Source organism: Thermobia domestica, chromosome 5 (assembly GCF_964235325.1).
Source record: "Thermobia domestica chromosome 5, izTheDome1.hap1.1, whole genome shotgun sequence".
Lineage (NCBI taxonomy): Eukaryota > Metazoa > Arthropoda > Insecta > Zygentoma > Lepismatidae > Thermobia > Thermobia domestica.
In genome coordinates, this window is record NC_137458.1 from 161827109 (window position 1) to 161845833 (window position 18725).

At 35.6% G+C, this 18725-nt stretch overlaps 1 protein-coding gene across 10 annotated transcripts in view; it reads right to left on the minus strand.

The window, feature by feature from the left end:
- Positions 1-18725, minus strand: part of Srrm1 (Serine-arginine repetitive matrix 1) — a 211433-nt gene that overhangs the window by 53105 nt on the left and 139603 nt on the right. The gene's annotated exons all lie outside the window — the stretch shown is intronic.

An 18725-nucleotide genomic window follows, 5' to 3' on the forward strand; every position in this document is an offset into this window, starting at 1 on the left:
CACACTGGGTACACGACCACTGTCATAGATATAACAACTTCAATGCTCAAACAAAATGGTCTTTCCATTACAATTACATACGACAGGGTTAAAGAACTTTCAGAAAAGAAATTTCTCAAGTTTTAATCCAAGGGAGGGGAAAAAACTTCTATCAAAAGTATCAACTCAAAAGAGTCCAAAGGTTATTGGAATTCAAAAAAAAAAAAAAAAAAAAAAAAAATCATATACTTTGATCAATAAAATCAACAGTTTAAAACATGTTTTCTAATTTCTTGTTTTTGTAACCTATGTTGGTCGTACTTTTCACAAGTTGTAATTAAAAACTAAAAAAAGCTCTTGCATATACTGATTTTCAATCTATATTTGTATGACAGCTTGGAACTATACATATTGTTACCCTGATGGTGCCACACTGTATAGCCCTAAGCATACATTAAACATAACCATGGATCCTCTGGATCAATCTTTGTTTGACACGGCACTTTAGCACGTTAAGAACGTCATCTTAAAAACAGGAATTTTACTTGTTGAACTAAAATAGTTATTGAATATAAGGTAAATAGAGGGAATATGGGCGGAAAGAAGGTTCCTTCCTCGTAGCACAGCAAGTACAAGATATTTCTTGTTGCGCGGGTTGGCAGCACTGTTGGAGTCTTGGTTGCGACTGTAAATTGTGTGAAACGTGGAAGCAGAAATTTAACAGAATATTAATGGTTTGAAGATAAGTGATGTACAATTTTCTTCCCCAATAAAATGTCTGTTGTTATTCTGCACCTATAAAACATAAGATATTGTCCGAATACATAAAACAATTACGAAAACTTGGTTACTCACGTGTAGAGCCCAAGGTGTTTCCGTTTGTTCGCAAGACATGGCGCGAGTTGCAGAATCGTATATGAACAGTGTTGCAAATATAAATAAAATAGAGCAACATGGGGTAATATGAGTTGAGGCATTTCGAGAAATATGGGTACGTGGATTTACGTGGGGAATATGTTTAAGAGACAAAAAGTCTCATGAAAGTGACACAGGATACGTTTCAAATACAGGGCTCGATAGGTTGAACAGTGGGTAAGCCTTGTAAGTATGAGTTCTGTTCCGTCCCGTGAAAAATAGTAAATAAAACATCGAAAACAAACACATTCAAAGTTGGGAAATTTCCTGTTATACGTAAAACGAATATTCCTGTTGTACATAAATTTTAGGAACAGTAGGCCGTTCCAAAGAATTGACAAACAGACGAAAATCTTCTAATGTTGAAAAAGAGAAGGAAGTCTACAATGACAAAGAGAAGTAAGACGACGATGGACGCCGAAGTTTCTAAGAAGAACACTGACTCTCAATGTTGAGTGTGCCAAGGGTGATTCCATGATGATCACAATGGAGAAGAGTGGGTCAAGTGTACACGATGTTTGATATGGTATCTGTTTACGTGTACTCATTTTGAAACCAAAAAGTTTCTCTCTCCTCAGTGTTCTTAGGCAGAATTCTTAACTTCACCAGTTCCATGTAATATTTTTATTTGTAAGTTCCTTTTTCATAATATTGAGTTCCTAATATTGTCTATAAGAGTATGTTTGTCACTACTTTTTGTTCTGAAGCTTATTATTGCAGAACTTACGTGTACTGTGAGACGGTTAGTTAATGTACTTGTATTGCTCATATTCCGTACACTCTAACCAATATTACCCTTAATTTTGGAGTAATATGGTTTATTTCACATGTGTCGCATGTTTTTCGTGTAGTACTAAACAGTAAGCGTAATGTACTAATGTCTACTAATATTTCTATGGCATAATACTCAAGTTTTGTTATTGTCGAATGCTGTTTCAGTTGTTTAATAAATTACTGAAATATAGAGCTTTATTTCCGAAACTTCCCATATTTTCCCTATTTATCTTATGGATATCCTTCTTTTCCCAAAACGGAGGAGGTGTCGGTCATTCCGCGTTTACCATATGGTGTATTGCATGTCTAGCTGGAGTTTCGAAATAATGTACAAGTGTTATGATTTGGAGATGTGTTTCTCTTACTGGAATTGATAGGACACATATTTGTGATGTTAATGTACAAATATACAAAATTATTTTTGTGGCGAAAGTTATATCTTCGAGTATAGATATATTTAATTAACGGCGAATCCTTTATTTTTCACGATAATTTTGCTTCTTGCCAACGTACCAGAGTTAAAAACGATTATATCCTGTTTTTATGTTATGCTACACCAATTCATTGGCCTTGACTTAAATTTAATCGAAAATTCTTGGAATGTTTTAAGAGAATAGGTTGATGCAAGAACATTTAAAACAAGAATTGAAGCAATAAACGAACCCAGACAAAACTTCATTTTATTAGAGGCATTGCAAAACTTAAGAACTCCATGCTAAAACGGTGTAATGAAGTTATTAAATCACATGTACATCCACTCAAGTATTAATTTACGAGAATTTTTGTACGCAAGTGAATTTCCCTTTAGTTAACAATGCTCGCCACTTTGTCTTAAATATCATTCACTGGTGTAGATGTAAGTAACTCCTTTCGAATCCTTCTAAACGCATAAAATTATATGGAGTTGCTATTAATTTTCCATGACAGTATACGTAAGTAGTAGTTATTTTAGGTTTTGAATGTCATATGCATTTTTCATGATAAATTATGTCTTTGCAAACCATGGATGAAACGATTACCCTAAGAGTAGTTATTAAGTCCCATAGGAAAAATTTGCTAGAACCAAAACCCACTGTTGTTGAAATTTGGTACTGTGAAAGACCCGGGTATTGTCAAATCAGCTGCAATAAAATAAATAAATAAATAAATAAACTCAAATGGTTTAAGGCTGGAGACACCAACCTTCAAGATTAAACACGTTTTAGAAGACGTATGACTGAGGTTCCACGGCTCGCACGTCAACTATCCAAGCGAATCCACGAATAAGCACGTGGAGAATGTTGTCCGAGCTGGTAATTACGTCGCAGTGCATTGAAAACTCGTCGAACTTCGGGAAGGTCAATAGGTGCAGTCGAGAGGTACTCCGTAAGCCGACCTAAGTTCTGGTACAAAGGCGAGTCGACTTGTGTCATTTGCTGATCGCTCAGACGTTTGATGATCGAGACTTCAAACGACTTGTTCTTCGTGATGGAAAACTTATCGTGGCTGCATAAACCAGCAACTAAACCCAGGATATCTTCCAGCACCAAACGGTCAGTGGGTCAGTGGGTCAGTGGGGGATAGTGGTCAAACGGAGAAGGTTCCAAGTGATGATGTGTAAGGAAACTTCGAAACTGTGATTCCACTTTGAATTAGTTTTAGATGGTCTCACTCTGCTTTTACATGCATACTAACTTCTACTCGCAATAACTCTATCGAATGTATAGCGACGCTATTACTCGAAGCTATCCGTATTTGGTCAACTAGGACCGAACCCTACTTCAACAAGACAATGCTCTGGCTCGTGCTGTCGCTGTGATACTCCCCTTCCCAATAAAATAATCACAGTGCTGAAAGAAATCGAAATTCTTCCCCATCCAACTTGTTTACTCAACCTTGCATTTCGCTACTACTATTTATTCTGAACAATGGTATAATTTCTCCACATTAGAACCTTTAACAACCTACACGACGTAGATACTGTGGCTGGGGAGCTCTTTCTTCTAAGCCCGCTGAGTGGTACCGGGACGAAATCGAGCAGTTCGCTCAAAGATGGCTAAATTTAAAGAACACAATGGATTGTACTTAGAAGGTAGTCTGTTTTTCTTGTTTTAGTCAGAACATTTTCATTTTTTATTCATAAAGAGGTTAACTTACGTAACACCCTAGTAATATTTTAAATTTATTTGCAATTGTAAAATCCTGAATCAAGAAATTTTTAATTTTATTTACTTTGAAATACTGGGCTTAGCTTCTAAACTATCAGTTATACTGATCGGAAGGAGTCGTGAAGCCTGATCTAGATCTACCGATTTCACCACCCAATAGATCGCTAGGTGATATTCCAGTCATCAACCCCTATCCATTAATTTTTGTCAGTATAGTCTCTTGCGCTATACGTAGGGGCACGAGTTTTTCCCACTAAGAATTCGAAAATTCGCGTTTCGTTTTTCATATTTCGCGTTTTGTGGCATTTTCCAAATAAAGTTTTGCATTTTGTAGCTCTTGTGGAAAAGATATTTCCTGACATTTTAAAAATTGTTCCTTTTATTCGTAGATCACTATAGAAATAAACCATTAATTATCAAACAACAACGTACACTGAATATTTCAATTAACATTGTATATTCCACTTATAAAAAAAAATATTTTTTTTTAATCGAACTGAAGGAAAATCAGTAACTAAACTTATTATGAGCACGAAAGTTTTGCTGTCTTCTGAAAACACATAGGCACATTTAAAAATTAAACTTAAGCATGTTCCATGTTTCTACATTTTTCTCCTCCATTGTTGTACGTTTGTCACATATCACCAGTCCATGTTATTGGCTAGCTAATTAAAACGGCTGTTCCCCATCCAGCTGCAATGGTGATAGCTAACGCGCAACATGTTTTCTATAGCAGTGACTGAATCACCCTAAATGCATCGTTCATGCCACGTTCTACCGTTCCGTCAGGGAAAAACGGGCGTTTTTAAATTAATAAAAACGTATTTTTAAATTTCGCGTTATTTCACGCACTGTTAGAAATTTCGCGCAAAACTGCCAATCACTCGTTTTATCGCGCAACGGAAACCAATGAAAATACACATAGAATATCATAAAACGTCAAGAAACTGAAAATTACTTAATTCTGAAGCATTTAGTTTTATCGCACATTACGAAAAACTCGTGCCCCTAGCTATACGGAGAATATCTACTGAGAATATAGTGTTGTTGAACTGTCGCTAAGTTTCGTTTTGTTAATTTTTGTTGTCGTTTTGCATTTTCAATTGTAACTGTTTGTGTTGCTGATACAGTTTCATTCGAACAACTGTTACCGTTCGTGTTAATAGTTATTTACAATGCCGTTATTGTTGTATAGGTTATTTATGCTCATGTTTCGTTCTTAGGAAATATTCCTCGGATATGTAATATGAGTGACATTAGAAACAATAAGAAATTAATTCACAAGCTGAGCAGAGTTATATATATATATATATATATATATATATATATATATATAGAGAGAGAGAGAGAGAGAGAGAGAGAGAGAGAGAAAAGTCTCTAATAAATACCAATGCAAGAGAGAAAAGCAGACGCTTATGGGATAAGCAGAATCTGTGTTCGATTGAAAACTGGAGAGGCAAAGGGATCTGAAGCTTCAACAGGTAAAACATCCTTCGTTTCTCCAAGGAAATGAACAAACAGAAAATCTCTCAGCACTGAACTGAATAATTTTAATAGAAATGTTCTTGAAAGAAGACTATTCCATTACTATCCAAAGGATGAGATTTTATGATGGGGGAGTGAATTAACTTTTAAAAGAAGAGAAACAGTTTTACGTTCCATTTAAAGTCAATAGGTTGCCAGTACGGGAATACAAGAGATGGTCGAAAATACTTTCCAGAAAGAAATAATACTGCAGCTTTGTATATAACTTTTTTACGCAAAATTTGCAGGCCAAGAAACGAGGACCCGAAGATATTTTACTTTGATGAGACACTGATACATAAAAAACAATCTCATTCCAATATATGGCAACACAACGACAGAAGTATAGTTTGAAGATACCTGTGAAAAAAAAGGGAAAAGAATAATAGTATGTTACCTAGGTTCCGCAAAAAGGGGATTTATGTCAGAATGGAAACTAGTTTTCCGTGGCAAATAGAGCTCCGCAGATTACCACCATGAAATGAATGTAGCAGTTTTTAATGAATGATTTTGAAATATCCTTATTAAGTTAAATGAGCTAGAGGTGAAAAATGTGGTAATTGAGATGGTCAATGTGAGTTACTATTCAGTAATCTTGAAATATGAATGCTACAAATACGAAGAAAATGACAACTGAATAGTTATCAAGAAACAATATTCCTTACGATCCGAAGCAAACCCATGTTGAGTTTCTGAAGCTTACATTATTATTTAAACCTAACATCAAGTTGTACGAATTGGACGAAGCTGCTGCAAGTTCTGGGCATACTATAATCAGACTGCCTCCCTATCACTGCCATTATAATCCAAACAAGATGGTCTGAGCATAACTGCAGGCAAACATTCATGTTAAACGACATGGAAAATGTAAATATTGCTTTGGAAAACGTATCTAAAGATCAACTGGAAGATACAGTTGGTCATGTAGGAAAACGAAGATTTTCGTCTGAAAGTGGTTGCTGATATTGCAAAGGAAAACTTTAGTATAAATTTACAAGGCAGTGATACAGGGAGTGACTTCTCTAGGAAACAGACATAGATGATGGACAAGAGGATGAAAAGGCCGAAGAACTTGTTTCTTTGTTCTTTTTATTCTAGCCAAAAAACAACCAAACGAACATCAAATTAAAAAAAAAAAAAAAGTAACAGATAGCAAGAAGACAATTCCCCCCCCCCCCCCCTTTAAATAAACTTTGTACAAGTTCATACAAACAGGGAAGAACACTCAATGCCTGGTTGCACCTGCTGGAACTCTTGCTTCCTTCAACCCAAACCAAGCATGAAGTTAGCTCACTCTACAAACGAATGAGATGTACTTCACTAATGACATAAAACAGAAGAAAGACCACAAAACTAAACTTAAAACTTGGACAAAGTAGCAGAAATGTCAAACACCCCTTCTATCCCTGGTGGTGAAACTACATTTCTCGTTCCGTTGCTGGTAGTCTGGAATAGATAAGATTTTTCCTTCTTCTTTCACTCATTTACCATGTCTTCGAAGTTTGGTAACATTGGTGGGTGAATTCTAGCTGTTTGACGTTGTCACAGGTGTGCTCCGCGAATCGTACCGAAGCCTTCCGATGTATCAGAGATGAAGCAAAACATTTCTATATCTGTTGTAGAGCCCGGGTTCACGAGTCGTTGCGATCACTATTATATTTGTATCTAAGGCATGTTATGAAAAGCATACAGTCGCGAGACAGTACACAGTCGTGTCATAAGTTCTGTCCGTTGTTCCAATGAGCTAAATTAAAACAAAACGTCAAAGTAAACAAAATATTTTATTGTCACTTGTTCTCCCGTAACAAACGAAAACAAAAATGTATACATTGCTCAAAATGGTTTCCCTTGGCATTCACATACCTCTTCAAACGATCAGGCCACTCGTAAATGGCAGCACGGAACACATTCTGGGGAATGGTAATCTCCCAAAAGCAGTGTATCATTCAAAGGGTTGGCTACTTTCTGCAAAACGTTGCTCTGGTAGTTTGCTGCCTTGGTTTAACCCTTGTTCGCAAAAATGCAACTGAAGACACCGTCGTACGAAACTCCCACCGAAAAATGACTTAAGATGGATGGTGATTCCCTGCATCTTGGGAACATTTTCGTCAGCATGACGAGAGTTGTCGGCATTAAGCTAAACCCCGTTGAATTTTCTTCTACCGTTCTTATTTTCTCAGTGAAGAGGATTTGTTTGTACCTCTCGTTCACGTACCATTAGAGTAACGCCTTCGATCTATTAGTTCATATCTTCCTGAAAGTTGGCATTAACTTCTGTCCTGTGGTTCTTCTATTATTAAGTCCCAAGCTTTAGGTTCTCTATTAGGATTCGGAACATGGTTCTTTGTATTTTCATCTCCCGTGCAATGATTTTCTGTTTGTGCAGAGGATTTTGACAATTCGCCCAGCCGCAGCTTTCACAGCAGCTGACATCCTCGAAGTGCGCATTGAGTTGCTTCTAGCTCTATCATCGACAACAAATATCTGATCCTACAGATTAATGAATCAATGAACAAACTTTTGGAAAATGTTCAATAGCTTTAGCAGACTGAAAATCTCCACTGGCGAATTTTTTCGCAGTTGTGCAGCGCTATAACAGCGGAACGATACTTCTTGACGCCCCACTTCATGTCAACTGCATGACTGAACGACCCAAACTGAGGAGTTTTGTGCACCACAGCTTCCACTCAATGTAATGTAAGCAAAGTCGTTTGCTGGCAATAGTTTAATTGCTTTCACGGATTCACTGAAATTAGGAACAAAATTTGTCACGACTGCATAATATTGCAAGGAAATCGTCTCAACTGAAAATCTTAATTGAATTTGTACACAAAAAGTGAAGAAGTCAGGGAAAACTAAACCAGGGTGACCGCCTATAGTAGCATAGTCAGATACTACTATAAACTCAATTAATAATTTCCTTGAATCTCTACAGCTATACCAGGTAGTATTCAATGTAATTTGTAATTTAAATTTAACCGATCTTTGTTAAGAATTATCGACACGCTGGATAAACATATTGAAGACAAACAATGAAGACAATAGTAAATTCTTTCCTCGAAGTATTGATTACGTCTCTTTAATAGTATTTATTAAGTATATTTATTAAGTATCATTGTAACAAACGTTAGTAGCATTTATCATGTACCAAAGATTATTAAGACACTTCTTTCTCTTTTGGCAGGGATTACAAAAATTTGTACTACCTCTTTTTTCATTATTTTATTTATTTATTTATTTATTTATTTAAGCAACATACACTTTGCAAAGCATTTTTTTAAAACACTTGTCACCCACTTCTCTTTTAAAGGTTACATATTTGCAATCGTACATTTCTTATATAAAGAAATTTTAACACTTTAGTTTGGAGTAAGGATTCAATTAGACAACCAAGATTCACATTTGCTTATTAGCTTCTAATGGATAAGCACACAGATTTTTCAAGAAGCAGACTGTCACTTTTACACAAAACTGTATTTACACATATTACGTATTTATATACCGTATTTACTCACGTATAATAAATTCTAGAATATATATATATATATATATATATATATATATATATATATATATATATATATATATATATATATATATATATATATATATATATATATATATATATATTACATGGATTTCGGAAGAAACTCATGAAATTTATGTAGGGCCTACAATGGAAACTTATATCCCCGCAAATGCAGGAAGATGCGATATTTAACTGAATTTTTAATTTTTCGGGTACAGACAGAGATAATATACATTTAGTGTTGGCATTAAATATATTATTATTCATTCAAATTTGTAACTACAAGGTTAATGACTGTTTCTGCAAAAAAGATATAAACATCAACAATAACTTTACAATTTATATTTTAGTGGTTCTACATAATATTTCGAATGCCTATTAGAGATAAGCTTGTAACTAGTCCTATTTATCCACCATAAAGTCAAAGAGTCTTATTAAACATCTTAATATCTAGCTAACACGGGGAAACAAAGTAACATACAAGAGTAAATATGGTAACTCGGTTCTATTATGTGCATAAGTTTCTTCTTTTTCATTACAAAACTATCACTTACAGGAATAGTGTCTAGACGAGCACAAAGAAGTCCCATTTTCTTACTCTTACATTATAGCCTTGTCCTATCATGTCTTCTTTCTTTACACTACATCCTACATAGATAGGAACTGAATGATTTTCTGAGATAAAATCTTTAGTCAATGGTCGGCATTACTGGACCGAGGACCTACTGTACTTACTGGATTACTGAACCTACTGAAAAGCCGTCTCCGGCTTACGTGCCGGCTCGTTACTGCCGCGTTACCTAGTCTGCTCCTGACCCACGCCTGCTCGCTCTTTGAGACAGACAATATTTTGTTGAGGAGGGATGCATCTGTGACTATTCTCTGTTCGGCCTAAGCTCTAAACTACAATAAACAAAGCCACGTGAAACCAAATCTCGCTGATTTGCTGTTGGCCTACCAACACTTGTACTCCTCCGCAAAATAGTTCATATGATATTATGATTACTTTTACTATGAAGCTCCATATAGAACTGCTATATTATTATAAATGACAAAAATATAATGCGGATAACCTAATAATACTGCAATCGAATGTGGTTAATGAAACAATAGAAATAAACACTAAGCATGCGCAGTAATTATGGCGCCAATTCAACTGTGGACGCGTGTTCTGCTTTCAAGCCTGAAAGACGACGGCTGGCATGAATCCCTGTTCACGAGTGTTGTGGTGAAACACTAACAAGATAAACCTTTACTCACTAAGTAACAATTGTTTACCACCGAAATTCATTTTTTTTTTTTTTTTTTTAATCTTTCGAGTTTTTCCTTTCTTTTCTGCTGTTGTTGTAAGAATCTGGACAACACGAGACAGTATTGTCAAAATGCACGTGGGGAGTCGGAGTGATACATTACTAGCCAATCGTAATTGTGACAAGCGGACGGATACAAATATTCTGTTTATCAGAGTTTAGAGCTTACGCTGAACAGGGAATAAATAAAGGGATATGATTCGGAGTGTAATCCGAACTAGATCATCTTATCGATGTTTGCCAAACAACGCGTAAAGTGAACGTAATGAACTGATACCAAATGAAAGTTGACAAGCTGATAAAACTGTATCCACAAAAGTTAAAGAATAATTTAATAAATATTGATTTTATAGTCACTTCAAATCAAAGAAGTGTTTTTGTGGGCACGCTGCACATAATTCAACAGAGATTTGAATGTAAACAGTGGGTTGTGCAGGTTCAACAGGATGTGTGATACAATTCATGTGGTTTGAATGGCTGAGTACTAACCTCAAAAGTGACCGTGTGTACAGCTTATCAGGGAGTGGACTGGGTAACGTAGTAGTTAGCGCACCAACACCCGGTTTTAAGTTTCAGTTCTAGTCATGCATCTAATCACTGAATATTTTTTACATATTTTTCGCTAAATTTCATGAGAAACTGCTGCAGCCGATTTTTTTTTTTTTTTTTTTTCTAATTTACTACGTTAAAATTTAATTTTTCAATATAACAACATATCATGTTTTCAATTTTCGAGTTGAAGCATTAATGTATAATGTAACTGACCATAATCTAATTATTTTTCTTTTATGTTAGTAAAGAGATCGATAGCTTTTCACATAGACGAGTCTGAAGTGCTCACTCACCTATGACAGTCTGCCTCTTCACTACAGGTTGTGTTATTGTTTTCTATGTTACGACTAGCACACTTAATGATCGCCTAACAGCTCTCTCTTTCCACTGAAGAAGACTTTACAGATGTACAAGGGTATTTTATTCCACTCCTCTTAACTTATTTTTACACTGTTAGCAACGCAACTAAGGTTTAATTTTCCCTGTCACAAACTTTAGCCACAATCATGAATCTACGTAGATAACTTTTGGTACAATGACGAATTCCCCCCTTCTGCATCGGTATTTTTGTACATAACTGCTCGAACCTTTCCACAACAAGCAGATATATCTACGCCTCTACGGTGACTACAAACGTCCACCGATCACAGACAAGTTGGCACTCATATAGATTTTTGCAATTAGTTTCCGTTGTACTACATAACTGCCTTTAACTACGTTCTGCTTACAATATAACGTTTTATTATTATTTTCTCAAATGAAAAAAATTAACTAACTCCAACATGTACACCGTTAGTAGTGTGGCATGGCAGAAGTCAAAACTTTACGTTAATCAAAATATTCTCAAGCATCTGTGAAATGACCTTGCATACTGCAATAACGATTCTTTTATGCAGGTCTTCCAAATTTTAAACTTGTGTAGAATAAACCTGGTGATCGCTATGGCCATTTATGAAATTCGGACTTTCAATCCATCATCTTCCATTGGAATGATAATCTAGGAGGACTTTGACGACGATAAAAAATGCCATGTAACTGTCTCATTTGAGAATGGTATCGGGTGGTAGCCATGACAAGCATATTGTTGCAATATGTCTAGGTAATTGTTGGAATTTACTGAACCTCAGGGAAAAAGGAGTCGCCTATTTTGTTCTTCTTAACACCACACCACACCACACTTTCGATTTTAGAAAGTACTCTTTCGCGCACTTCGTAAGAATTTCCTGAACTCCATACCCTACAATTATGTCTGTCAACATTTTCACTCACATAGAAGGTTGCTTCAATCGAAAAGCGACTGTCCAGGAATGAGTCGTCTTGATCAATTTTCCCAAACATTTCTTCTGCGAAATGTATCCTAAACAGCTTGTCACCTGGTTTTATGCGCAGATGAAGTTGAATCTTGTACGCATACAGGCGTTTTTTTTTAAGTGCCCTATGCATTGTTGATTTTGGAATCTGTAGTTGCCTGCTCGCTTCTCGTATGGGTTCTCGGGGGAGAGGGTATGTTAAATATAACACGAATACATTCTTTTAAAACATTTTTTACATGCCTACTAGTCATCGGCAACAACGATTCCGTTTCTCATAATTGTTGGTCCCATTTCTTGACGGATATGTACATTCTTTTACACCGACACCATAATGAATGCGACGATGCTACGAGTAAATTTCACAGACTTCACTTCCGCCAGCGGTAACATGCAAAACATCTGTTTGGCGTCAATATGACGACTAGCTAATGGCTGCCAGGTGATAATTTGATATGATAGATGGTTGTTTGTGATATATATGGAACCAGGTGGCCATGGCACACTGTGTTGGGGAATTCTCTGATGCCGTCTGTCTTAATTCTGCGCAACACTGATGGCGTCAATTTCACTGGCGTCCGTTTCGGACGTGGTTTACTCGATGATAAACAATCCGGGAGCGGCTGCGTTGCATATCCTCGCACTTTAGCATTCACATTAGAAGGTCTAACACCAAATCTGTATTCCTGATACTGTTTATCTAAGCTGAAAGATTTTAGCTGAGAGTCGTAAAGCATTACAAACTACCCTTTCCTGAATCGATTCATTGTCATAGCCACTTAACACAACACGAGCTCTTTACCCATACACATCATATATTACTGCCCAAGTAGTGCAATTTTAATGTTCTTCCATTGTTCCTGCTCCGTACTGTGACCTCTGTATTCGTCCATGTGAAAGTCTATCAGCCTCTGCAGGTTTTGTATGTAACTAACAACAGATGGTTATTATACTATATAATAAGCATTTCTTGTTTTTTAAAACCTTACCTTAACAATCCGAAATTCTAACTTAGTCTAGATCAATTTTGAAATGAAAGCGTTTCTTTTATCAGTTGCCATATACTTATTGAGGAGTTCTAATAAATCTAGTGGCTATGGTAGTAGCTTAGTTCGGTAATCTAAGCCATTGAAATGGCATTTAATTTGTATGACTGTTTAATGTATTTAAAAGCGAAAGAATAAATGACGTAATAAAATTATAAGGGTGTCCGGAATGGGACTGACGGTTTTTAAAAGTGCATAGTTTTAATATGGTCAGAGATACAGAAAAAAAAAAAAAAAAAAACATGCATTTTAAAGGAGAGCTCAAAAAGTTTTTTGGTCTTTCTTACAAGCCATTTTAACTCAGTGTAACTCCACGTGAGCTCCATTTTTAACTCTTACAATATATAGCTTGAACTCAATCTCTCTCCACGTATTCTGTAATATCTGAGGTGTTACTGAAACAATCGCATTCCTAATACGGTTCTTCAGTTCATCAAGATTACGCACCTTTTCACCAGAATACACAAGATCTTTAACATACCTCCACAGGAAGAAGTCCAGGGCACACTTTCTGTCTCTGCAAATCACCACACGCATTGTGCCTTTTCGACTGCTGACGCCATTTCTGTTTATCGGCGATATTAGCGCCGTTACCGAGTTGTTCAAGTATGAAAATTTACTGAAATAAACTTTTTGAGTTTTCCTTCAATAAGATTTTTTTTTTTTTTTTGAATCTCTGACCATATTAAAACTATACTCTTTTAAAAACCATCAGTCCCATTCCGGACACACTGTACAGTAATTTCATTTAGGTTTGTATAGTTCCAACCTGATTAGCCCGAGAAAGCGTACGCCACTTGTTGGACATTCGACCCTCACGTATTTGACAATTCCTTCCTCCTTCCAGTTTTCTTACCCGATTGCCAGCAATTACCAACAATCATTCGTCAAGTTGGAATAAAATACTTGCAATTAAAAAACAGAGATCATATTTCTTATCAGTAATGAATTTGAATTTTCCACGCAGCATCGTAATTTACGATGAAATACATTAAATTTCAAAGTAATGTATTCCGTTTATCTCAATGCTAACAAATATCCGTTCATACCAGTAAGTTGTGCTACAATATATCATGAATTTCAATTTGCACCTAATTAAAGCAAAAGACGTTAGCAGAGTTTTATACTTTTAGTGAATTACAAAAAACCTACTATTACAAACTTCTAACAGATACTAAATTTAAGGGTAAAGTGCAATATTTTCTACTCAGAATAGCGCTTTAAAAATGTTATAAAGCGTTACTTCGCCGAGTACATAATCTTTCGCCGTACTTCTATATTTCGGACAAAATTCACTTAACTGATGATCACAAATTCTTCCAATTCGGAAGATAATTATGATGGGGAAAGCGAAAAGAGACCTCTTGGCGGGGAAGTAAGATTTTCATCACTCTCATTTTAGTATTCAGCGCTAAAATATAAAGAGTTTGACACTAAGATTACGCTGATACCCCGAACACTGAGGAAGTAATTAAATTTCAAATGCCTTACTGTAAAAAGCAGTTTTATTGGAAAATCGTCTTTAAAAGTTTTAAAGAATGCACCGGTTTAATTTTTCATACTAAAAAAACACTTGTTAAAATAAACTTTCATAAAGTCACTTTCGATCAAATAATAAAACATTGTTAGCGAAAAATGCAGGGGAAGGGAAGGTATTGCACTATTGCATAACTTGAGTCTGATCGTAAAAATGTGTAATAGGACAATTTTGTTCTTGTACTTTACTTGCCTTCAGTACTTTTTTATAAATTCAATACTACAAAATTATGAAATACACACTGCACACCAAACTGTTGAACCGAAAATATGGTGGGGGAGGGGAGACTCACAGTTGCATACCTTGCGTGTTACTGGTATTTTTGGGATCGAAAAAACATTATACAATGAAAATAATTTACAATTTTTAATTTACATTTTATTTATTTAAAAAAATTGAAAATACACTAAAAAAAGGAAAACACAAAAAATTAAGAATTTGTGTCTTTTTTTTTTTGCGCGGGACGACTCTGGCGCACCTGGCTCAGCGTCCTCATCCGGATCGCCATCTTCTGCAGCAGGAGACACATAATCCTTCCACTTTTCTTTACAAATTTTTTAAATATTTTGGAAAAAGTACTCTTTGCACTGCTTACTTATCATTATTCGAATCAGCACTTTAGGAAATCCAGCTGGTTCACTGGCAATCGAGAAGTCACTATGGATGAGTGGTTACTGTTGTCAATATTAATTCTGCAGTGAAAATTTCCTTTGCATGTACTGTGTGATGTGAGGTATAATTTTTAGATTTATTCTTTTTCAAGTATGTCAATCAGTTGTAAGCATAATATACTGACTTCATCCTTTTCACTCGTAACAACTGCGGCATAACTGACGTTCGAGTTTGGTATAGACTGTACAATACAGTCGGATAAATCTTATATGGAAGAAAAAAAATGTATTTCGAATTTGTTTTTCTTTAGTAGACCAAATGGCCGGAGACAAGAAAATTTAGTATGGCTTACAGGATAACCGACAGAGCATTTTTTGGTTTGTTTTTGTTATTCCAAATTCTCCACAAAAAGTAGCAAATTAAGACGTTATTCTTATTTTGCCCAACGCAATTGTCTGCATGGACGTACATGGTGTCCCCTCCGTGCTTCCAGTGTTCCAAATTATAATGAAAGAGATTAATAATGAGATTGGAGCTTTTCGTAGAACTTACAGTCTCCGGGATGAGATAGCTAACTTGGTTCTCTGAGCTTTTCGTAGAACTTACAGTCTCCGGGATGAGATAGCTAACTTGGTTCACTATCTCACAACCACTCCAAACATTCCAATTTTTCAAGGTTACCAAAATATACATAGGCCTGAGCTGTACTAGGTTACTTGGAACGTGCCTTTGTTGCGCCATATCAAAACTATAGTGTACGGATTTATTGTTTCAAGGTTCATTACTGATAGTATTTGTGAAATCTTCTTTCTCATCTTGACAACACGACTCAAATGTGATTTTTTTTTTTTTTTTTAATCTTTTCTACCTTTTTAACATCTATTTCTAAGACCATTGTTGTCCCAGATGTGAAATGATTTTTGGCAAAATAAGAATAAATCTGACCTGGGCTTGATTATGATGGTCAGGACAGACTTCTTTCAAAATATTGATGAAAACACTGAAACTGTTTTTTCGACTTTACCTATGTAAACGAATGTATACCTCAGAGATTTGTGGAATCTATGACATATACTACAAGGAAAAAAATTTCGGATCACTAAAAGGCTGTCATTAAACACGGTGCTTCGTCCCTGGCAAGAAAATCGCATGCTCTTTTGCGTAGTTTATAAAAAAATCTGACTACATACTGCACATCAGAAAATTCAGTAACGTTCTTTCCAATTTTTCCCGCGTTGCCACGAGCTTTTGCAGCCACATCGGTTTGAATGTACATTTTTGCCATTCAATTCAGTCGTTTTATTTTGATTTGATGTGCAAACAGTAGGTATTTTTGCATACTTGCTAACCTTTGAACCAAATATTTGGTTTTTTGACTGTTTTCTTTAGGTTTGTTTATTATGAGACCGCGCTCTAAAGGCATGAGGTTAAACAGCTGAATTGGGCAACAATAACTTGGTCCAAGCCGTTAACATGATTTTATATTAACATGATTTTTAGTCCGTCTAGTTCGGAGCACTCAAGGCGCACTGTTAAATATTCATCAACATGAAACCTTCTCCAACAATTTTCCTTGCATCCACATCCTTCCTCCAAAAAACCGAAACCAATTCACTGTCTTTTTCAGTAGAACAGTTTCCTTCGGAGCTGATAATGTCACTACTGACATCCCTCTTGTCATCAATTTCTGCTTTGGCTTCACTTTGATCAATTTCAATAATGATACTACTGTCTATTGCTACTTCAACAGAATTACCTAGAATATTGTTCAAGATAGGCATTGAACATCTGGAAAATTGAACGACGGTTCTTTTTCGATAAGCTAAGTTCACCATTGCTGGACGAGTTACTATCACTACTAGCTGCCCTTGCAGTAAAGTAATCTTGAAACACTTAACGATCTTCATCACTTACAACACGATCAAACCAATGTCGAATAATATTTGTATAATTCTATCTTCCTCCATACTTTGTACGTTAAACAAACAAAAAATCACCACGATACAAAAAGCCGAAAACACGAAACTGTTTGTTAATCAATAAACCGGTGAACAACAGCAGTTGTCTTTTAGATTAGCTGTCATTACAATGTAACAACATATTACGTTGTGTTGAAACGGGACCTCTTGTCGGACAGGAATACTATACTAGAAACAACCTCTTTATTTTGCTCGATGACCGCTTGATAGCAGGACAAAGAGGAATTCTCTAAAATATTTTGAGTTGAGAAACAAGGGACTTACTGTCGGGACCAATGTTATTCTTACCTCGTTTAATTGCGTTTTTTTTTTTTAAGTATTTCTCGGTTCCCAATGCATATTTAAGTCACTGAGACCGGTACAGGACATCAAAATCAGTCAAAAACAGAAAAATGAAACTATTTTTTGACCTAAGCCTTTGAAAATGCTCATACTGAACATTCTACTTCTCCGACAAGAGTTCCCTTTCCGCTTTCCGCATCACAACTTTTAAGTATCTTTTTTAAAATCTTTACGAAGGTACATGTAATTATAGAACTAAACGAATGAACGAGTATCAACATTACCATAATTTATGTTGTATTTTGTAACACATTGTTCATACTATATTTTTGAAACTTCACACCAAGAAAAACCGAAAGATTGTCCCAGTATCTGTATCAATTGTCTCATTAAGTTTTAATCTAAACAACCACACAACCGGCGAAACACGAATCGTGACACACAAGTATAATGCTATATATTGTTTACTCTATGAGATAGAGAGAGATTACTACAGGACATTAAAAAAAGCGTTATAAAAATACATATAGTCATTCATTATGTAACACCAAAAAGACCTTTCAAGGAGACAGTTGTTACATACGAGTCAACGAAGCATCCGAATGAACTGATTTTAATAGTATTTATTAATTACTAAAACAAATACAGTAAATTGAATTATTCAGAACACACCGACAGGCATAAAATAAACAGAGTACAAGTTAACATTTTCTTCTCTCTAATATCACATGTCTATGGAGAAACTACAGTGTTCGTAACATGAAATTATCATCTAGTTTTCTGCATATCCACGGAAACAACTGGTGTGTATTTGCTATCAACAAGTCAAAAAAACCAACTGTCGAAGGTCTCTTCAGGTTTATATCTACATAAAAAAGGAAAAACATATTAGATTCGCAAATTTGGACAAATGGCTACTTGTAATTTATTTTTACTACACCTACTGGTCGAAAGTTTGAATCCCTAACTTTCCTAGCAGCCACTAGCAAGAAACCGTGCAGGTTGCTGGTTAAGATTATGTAGTTGTGAGGAGTGAGTTCTCCTTGCATAGATCTTCTTAACACATCACTGAGTCATTAACGCGAACAGCTTGGTAACCATTTGTATCCTTTTCACAACTTCACATGTATCATCATGATGGCATGTTTCGGCAGATTAATACACAAAGTTGTCAGAACGAACTCGAATTTACAAATAATTAGAGTAGCATCCAAATACAAGTCGACGAA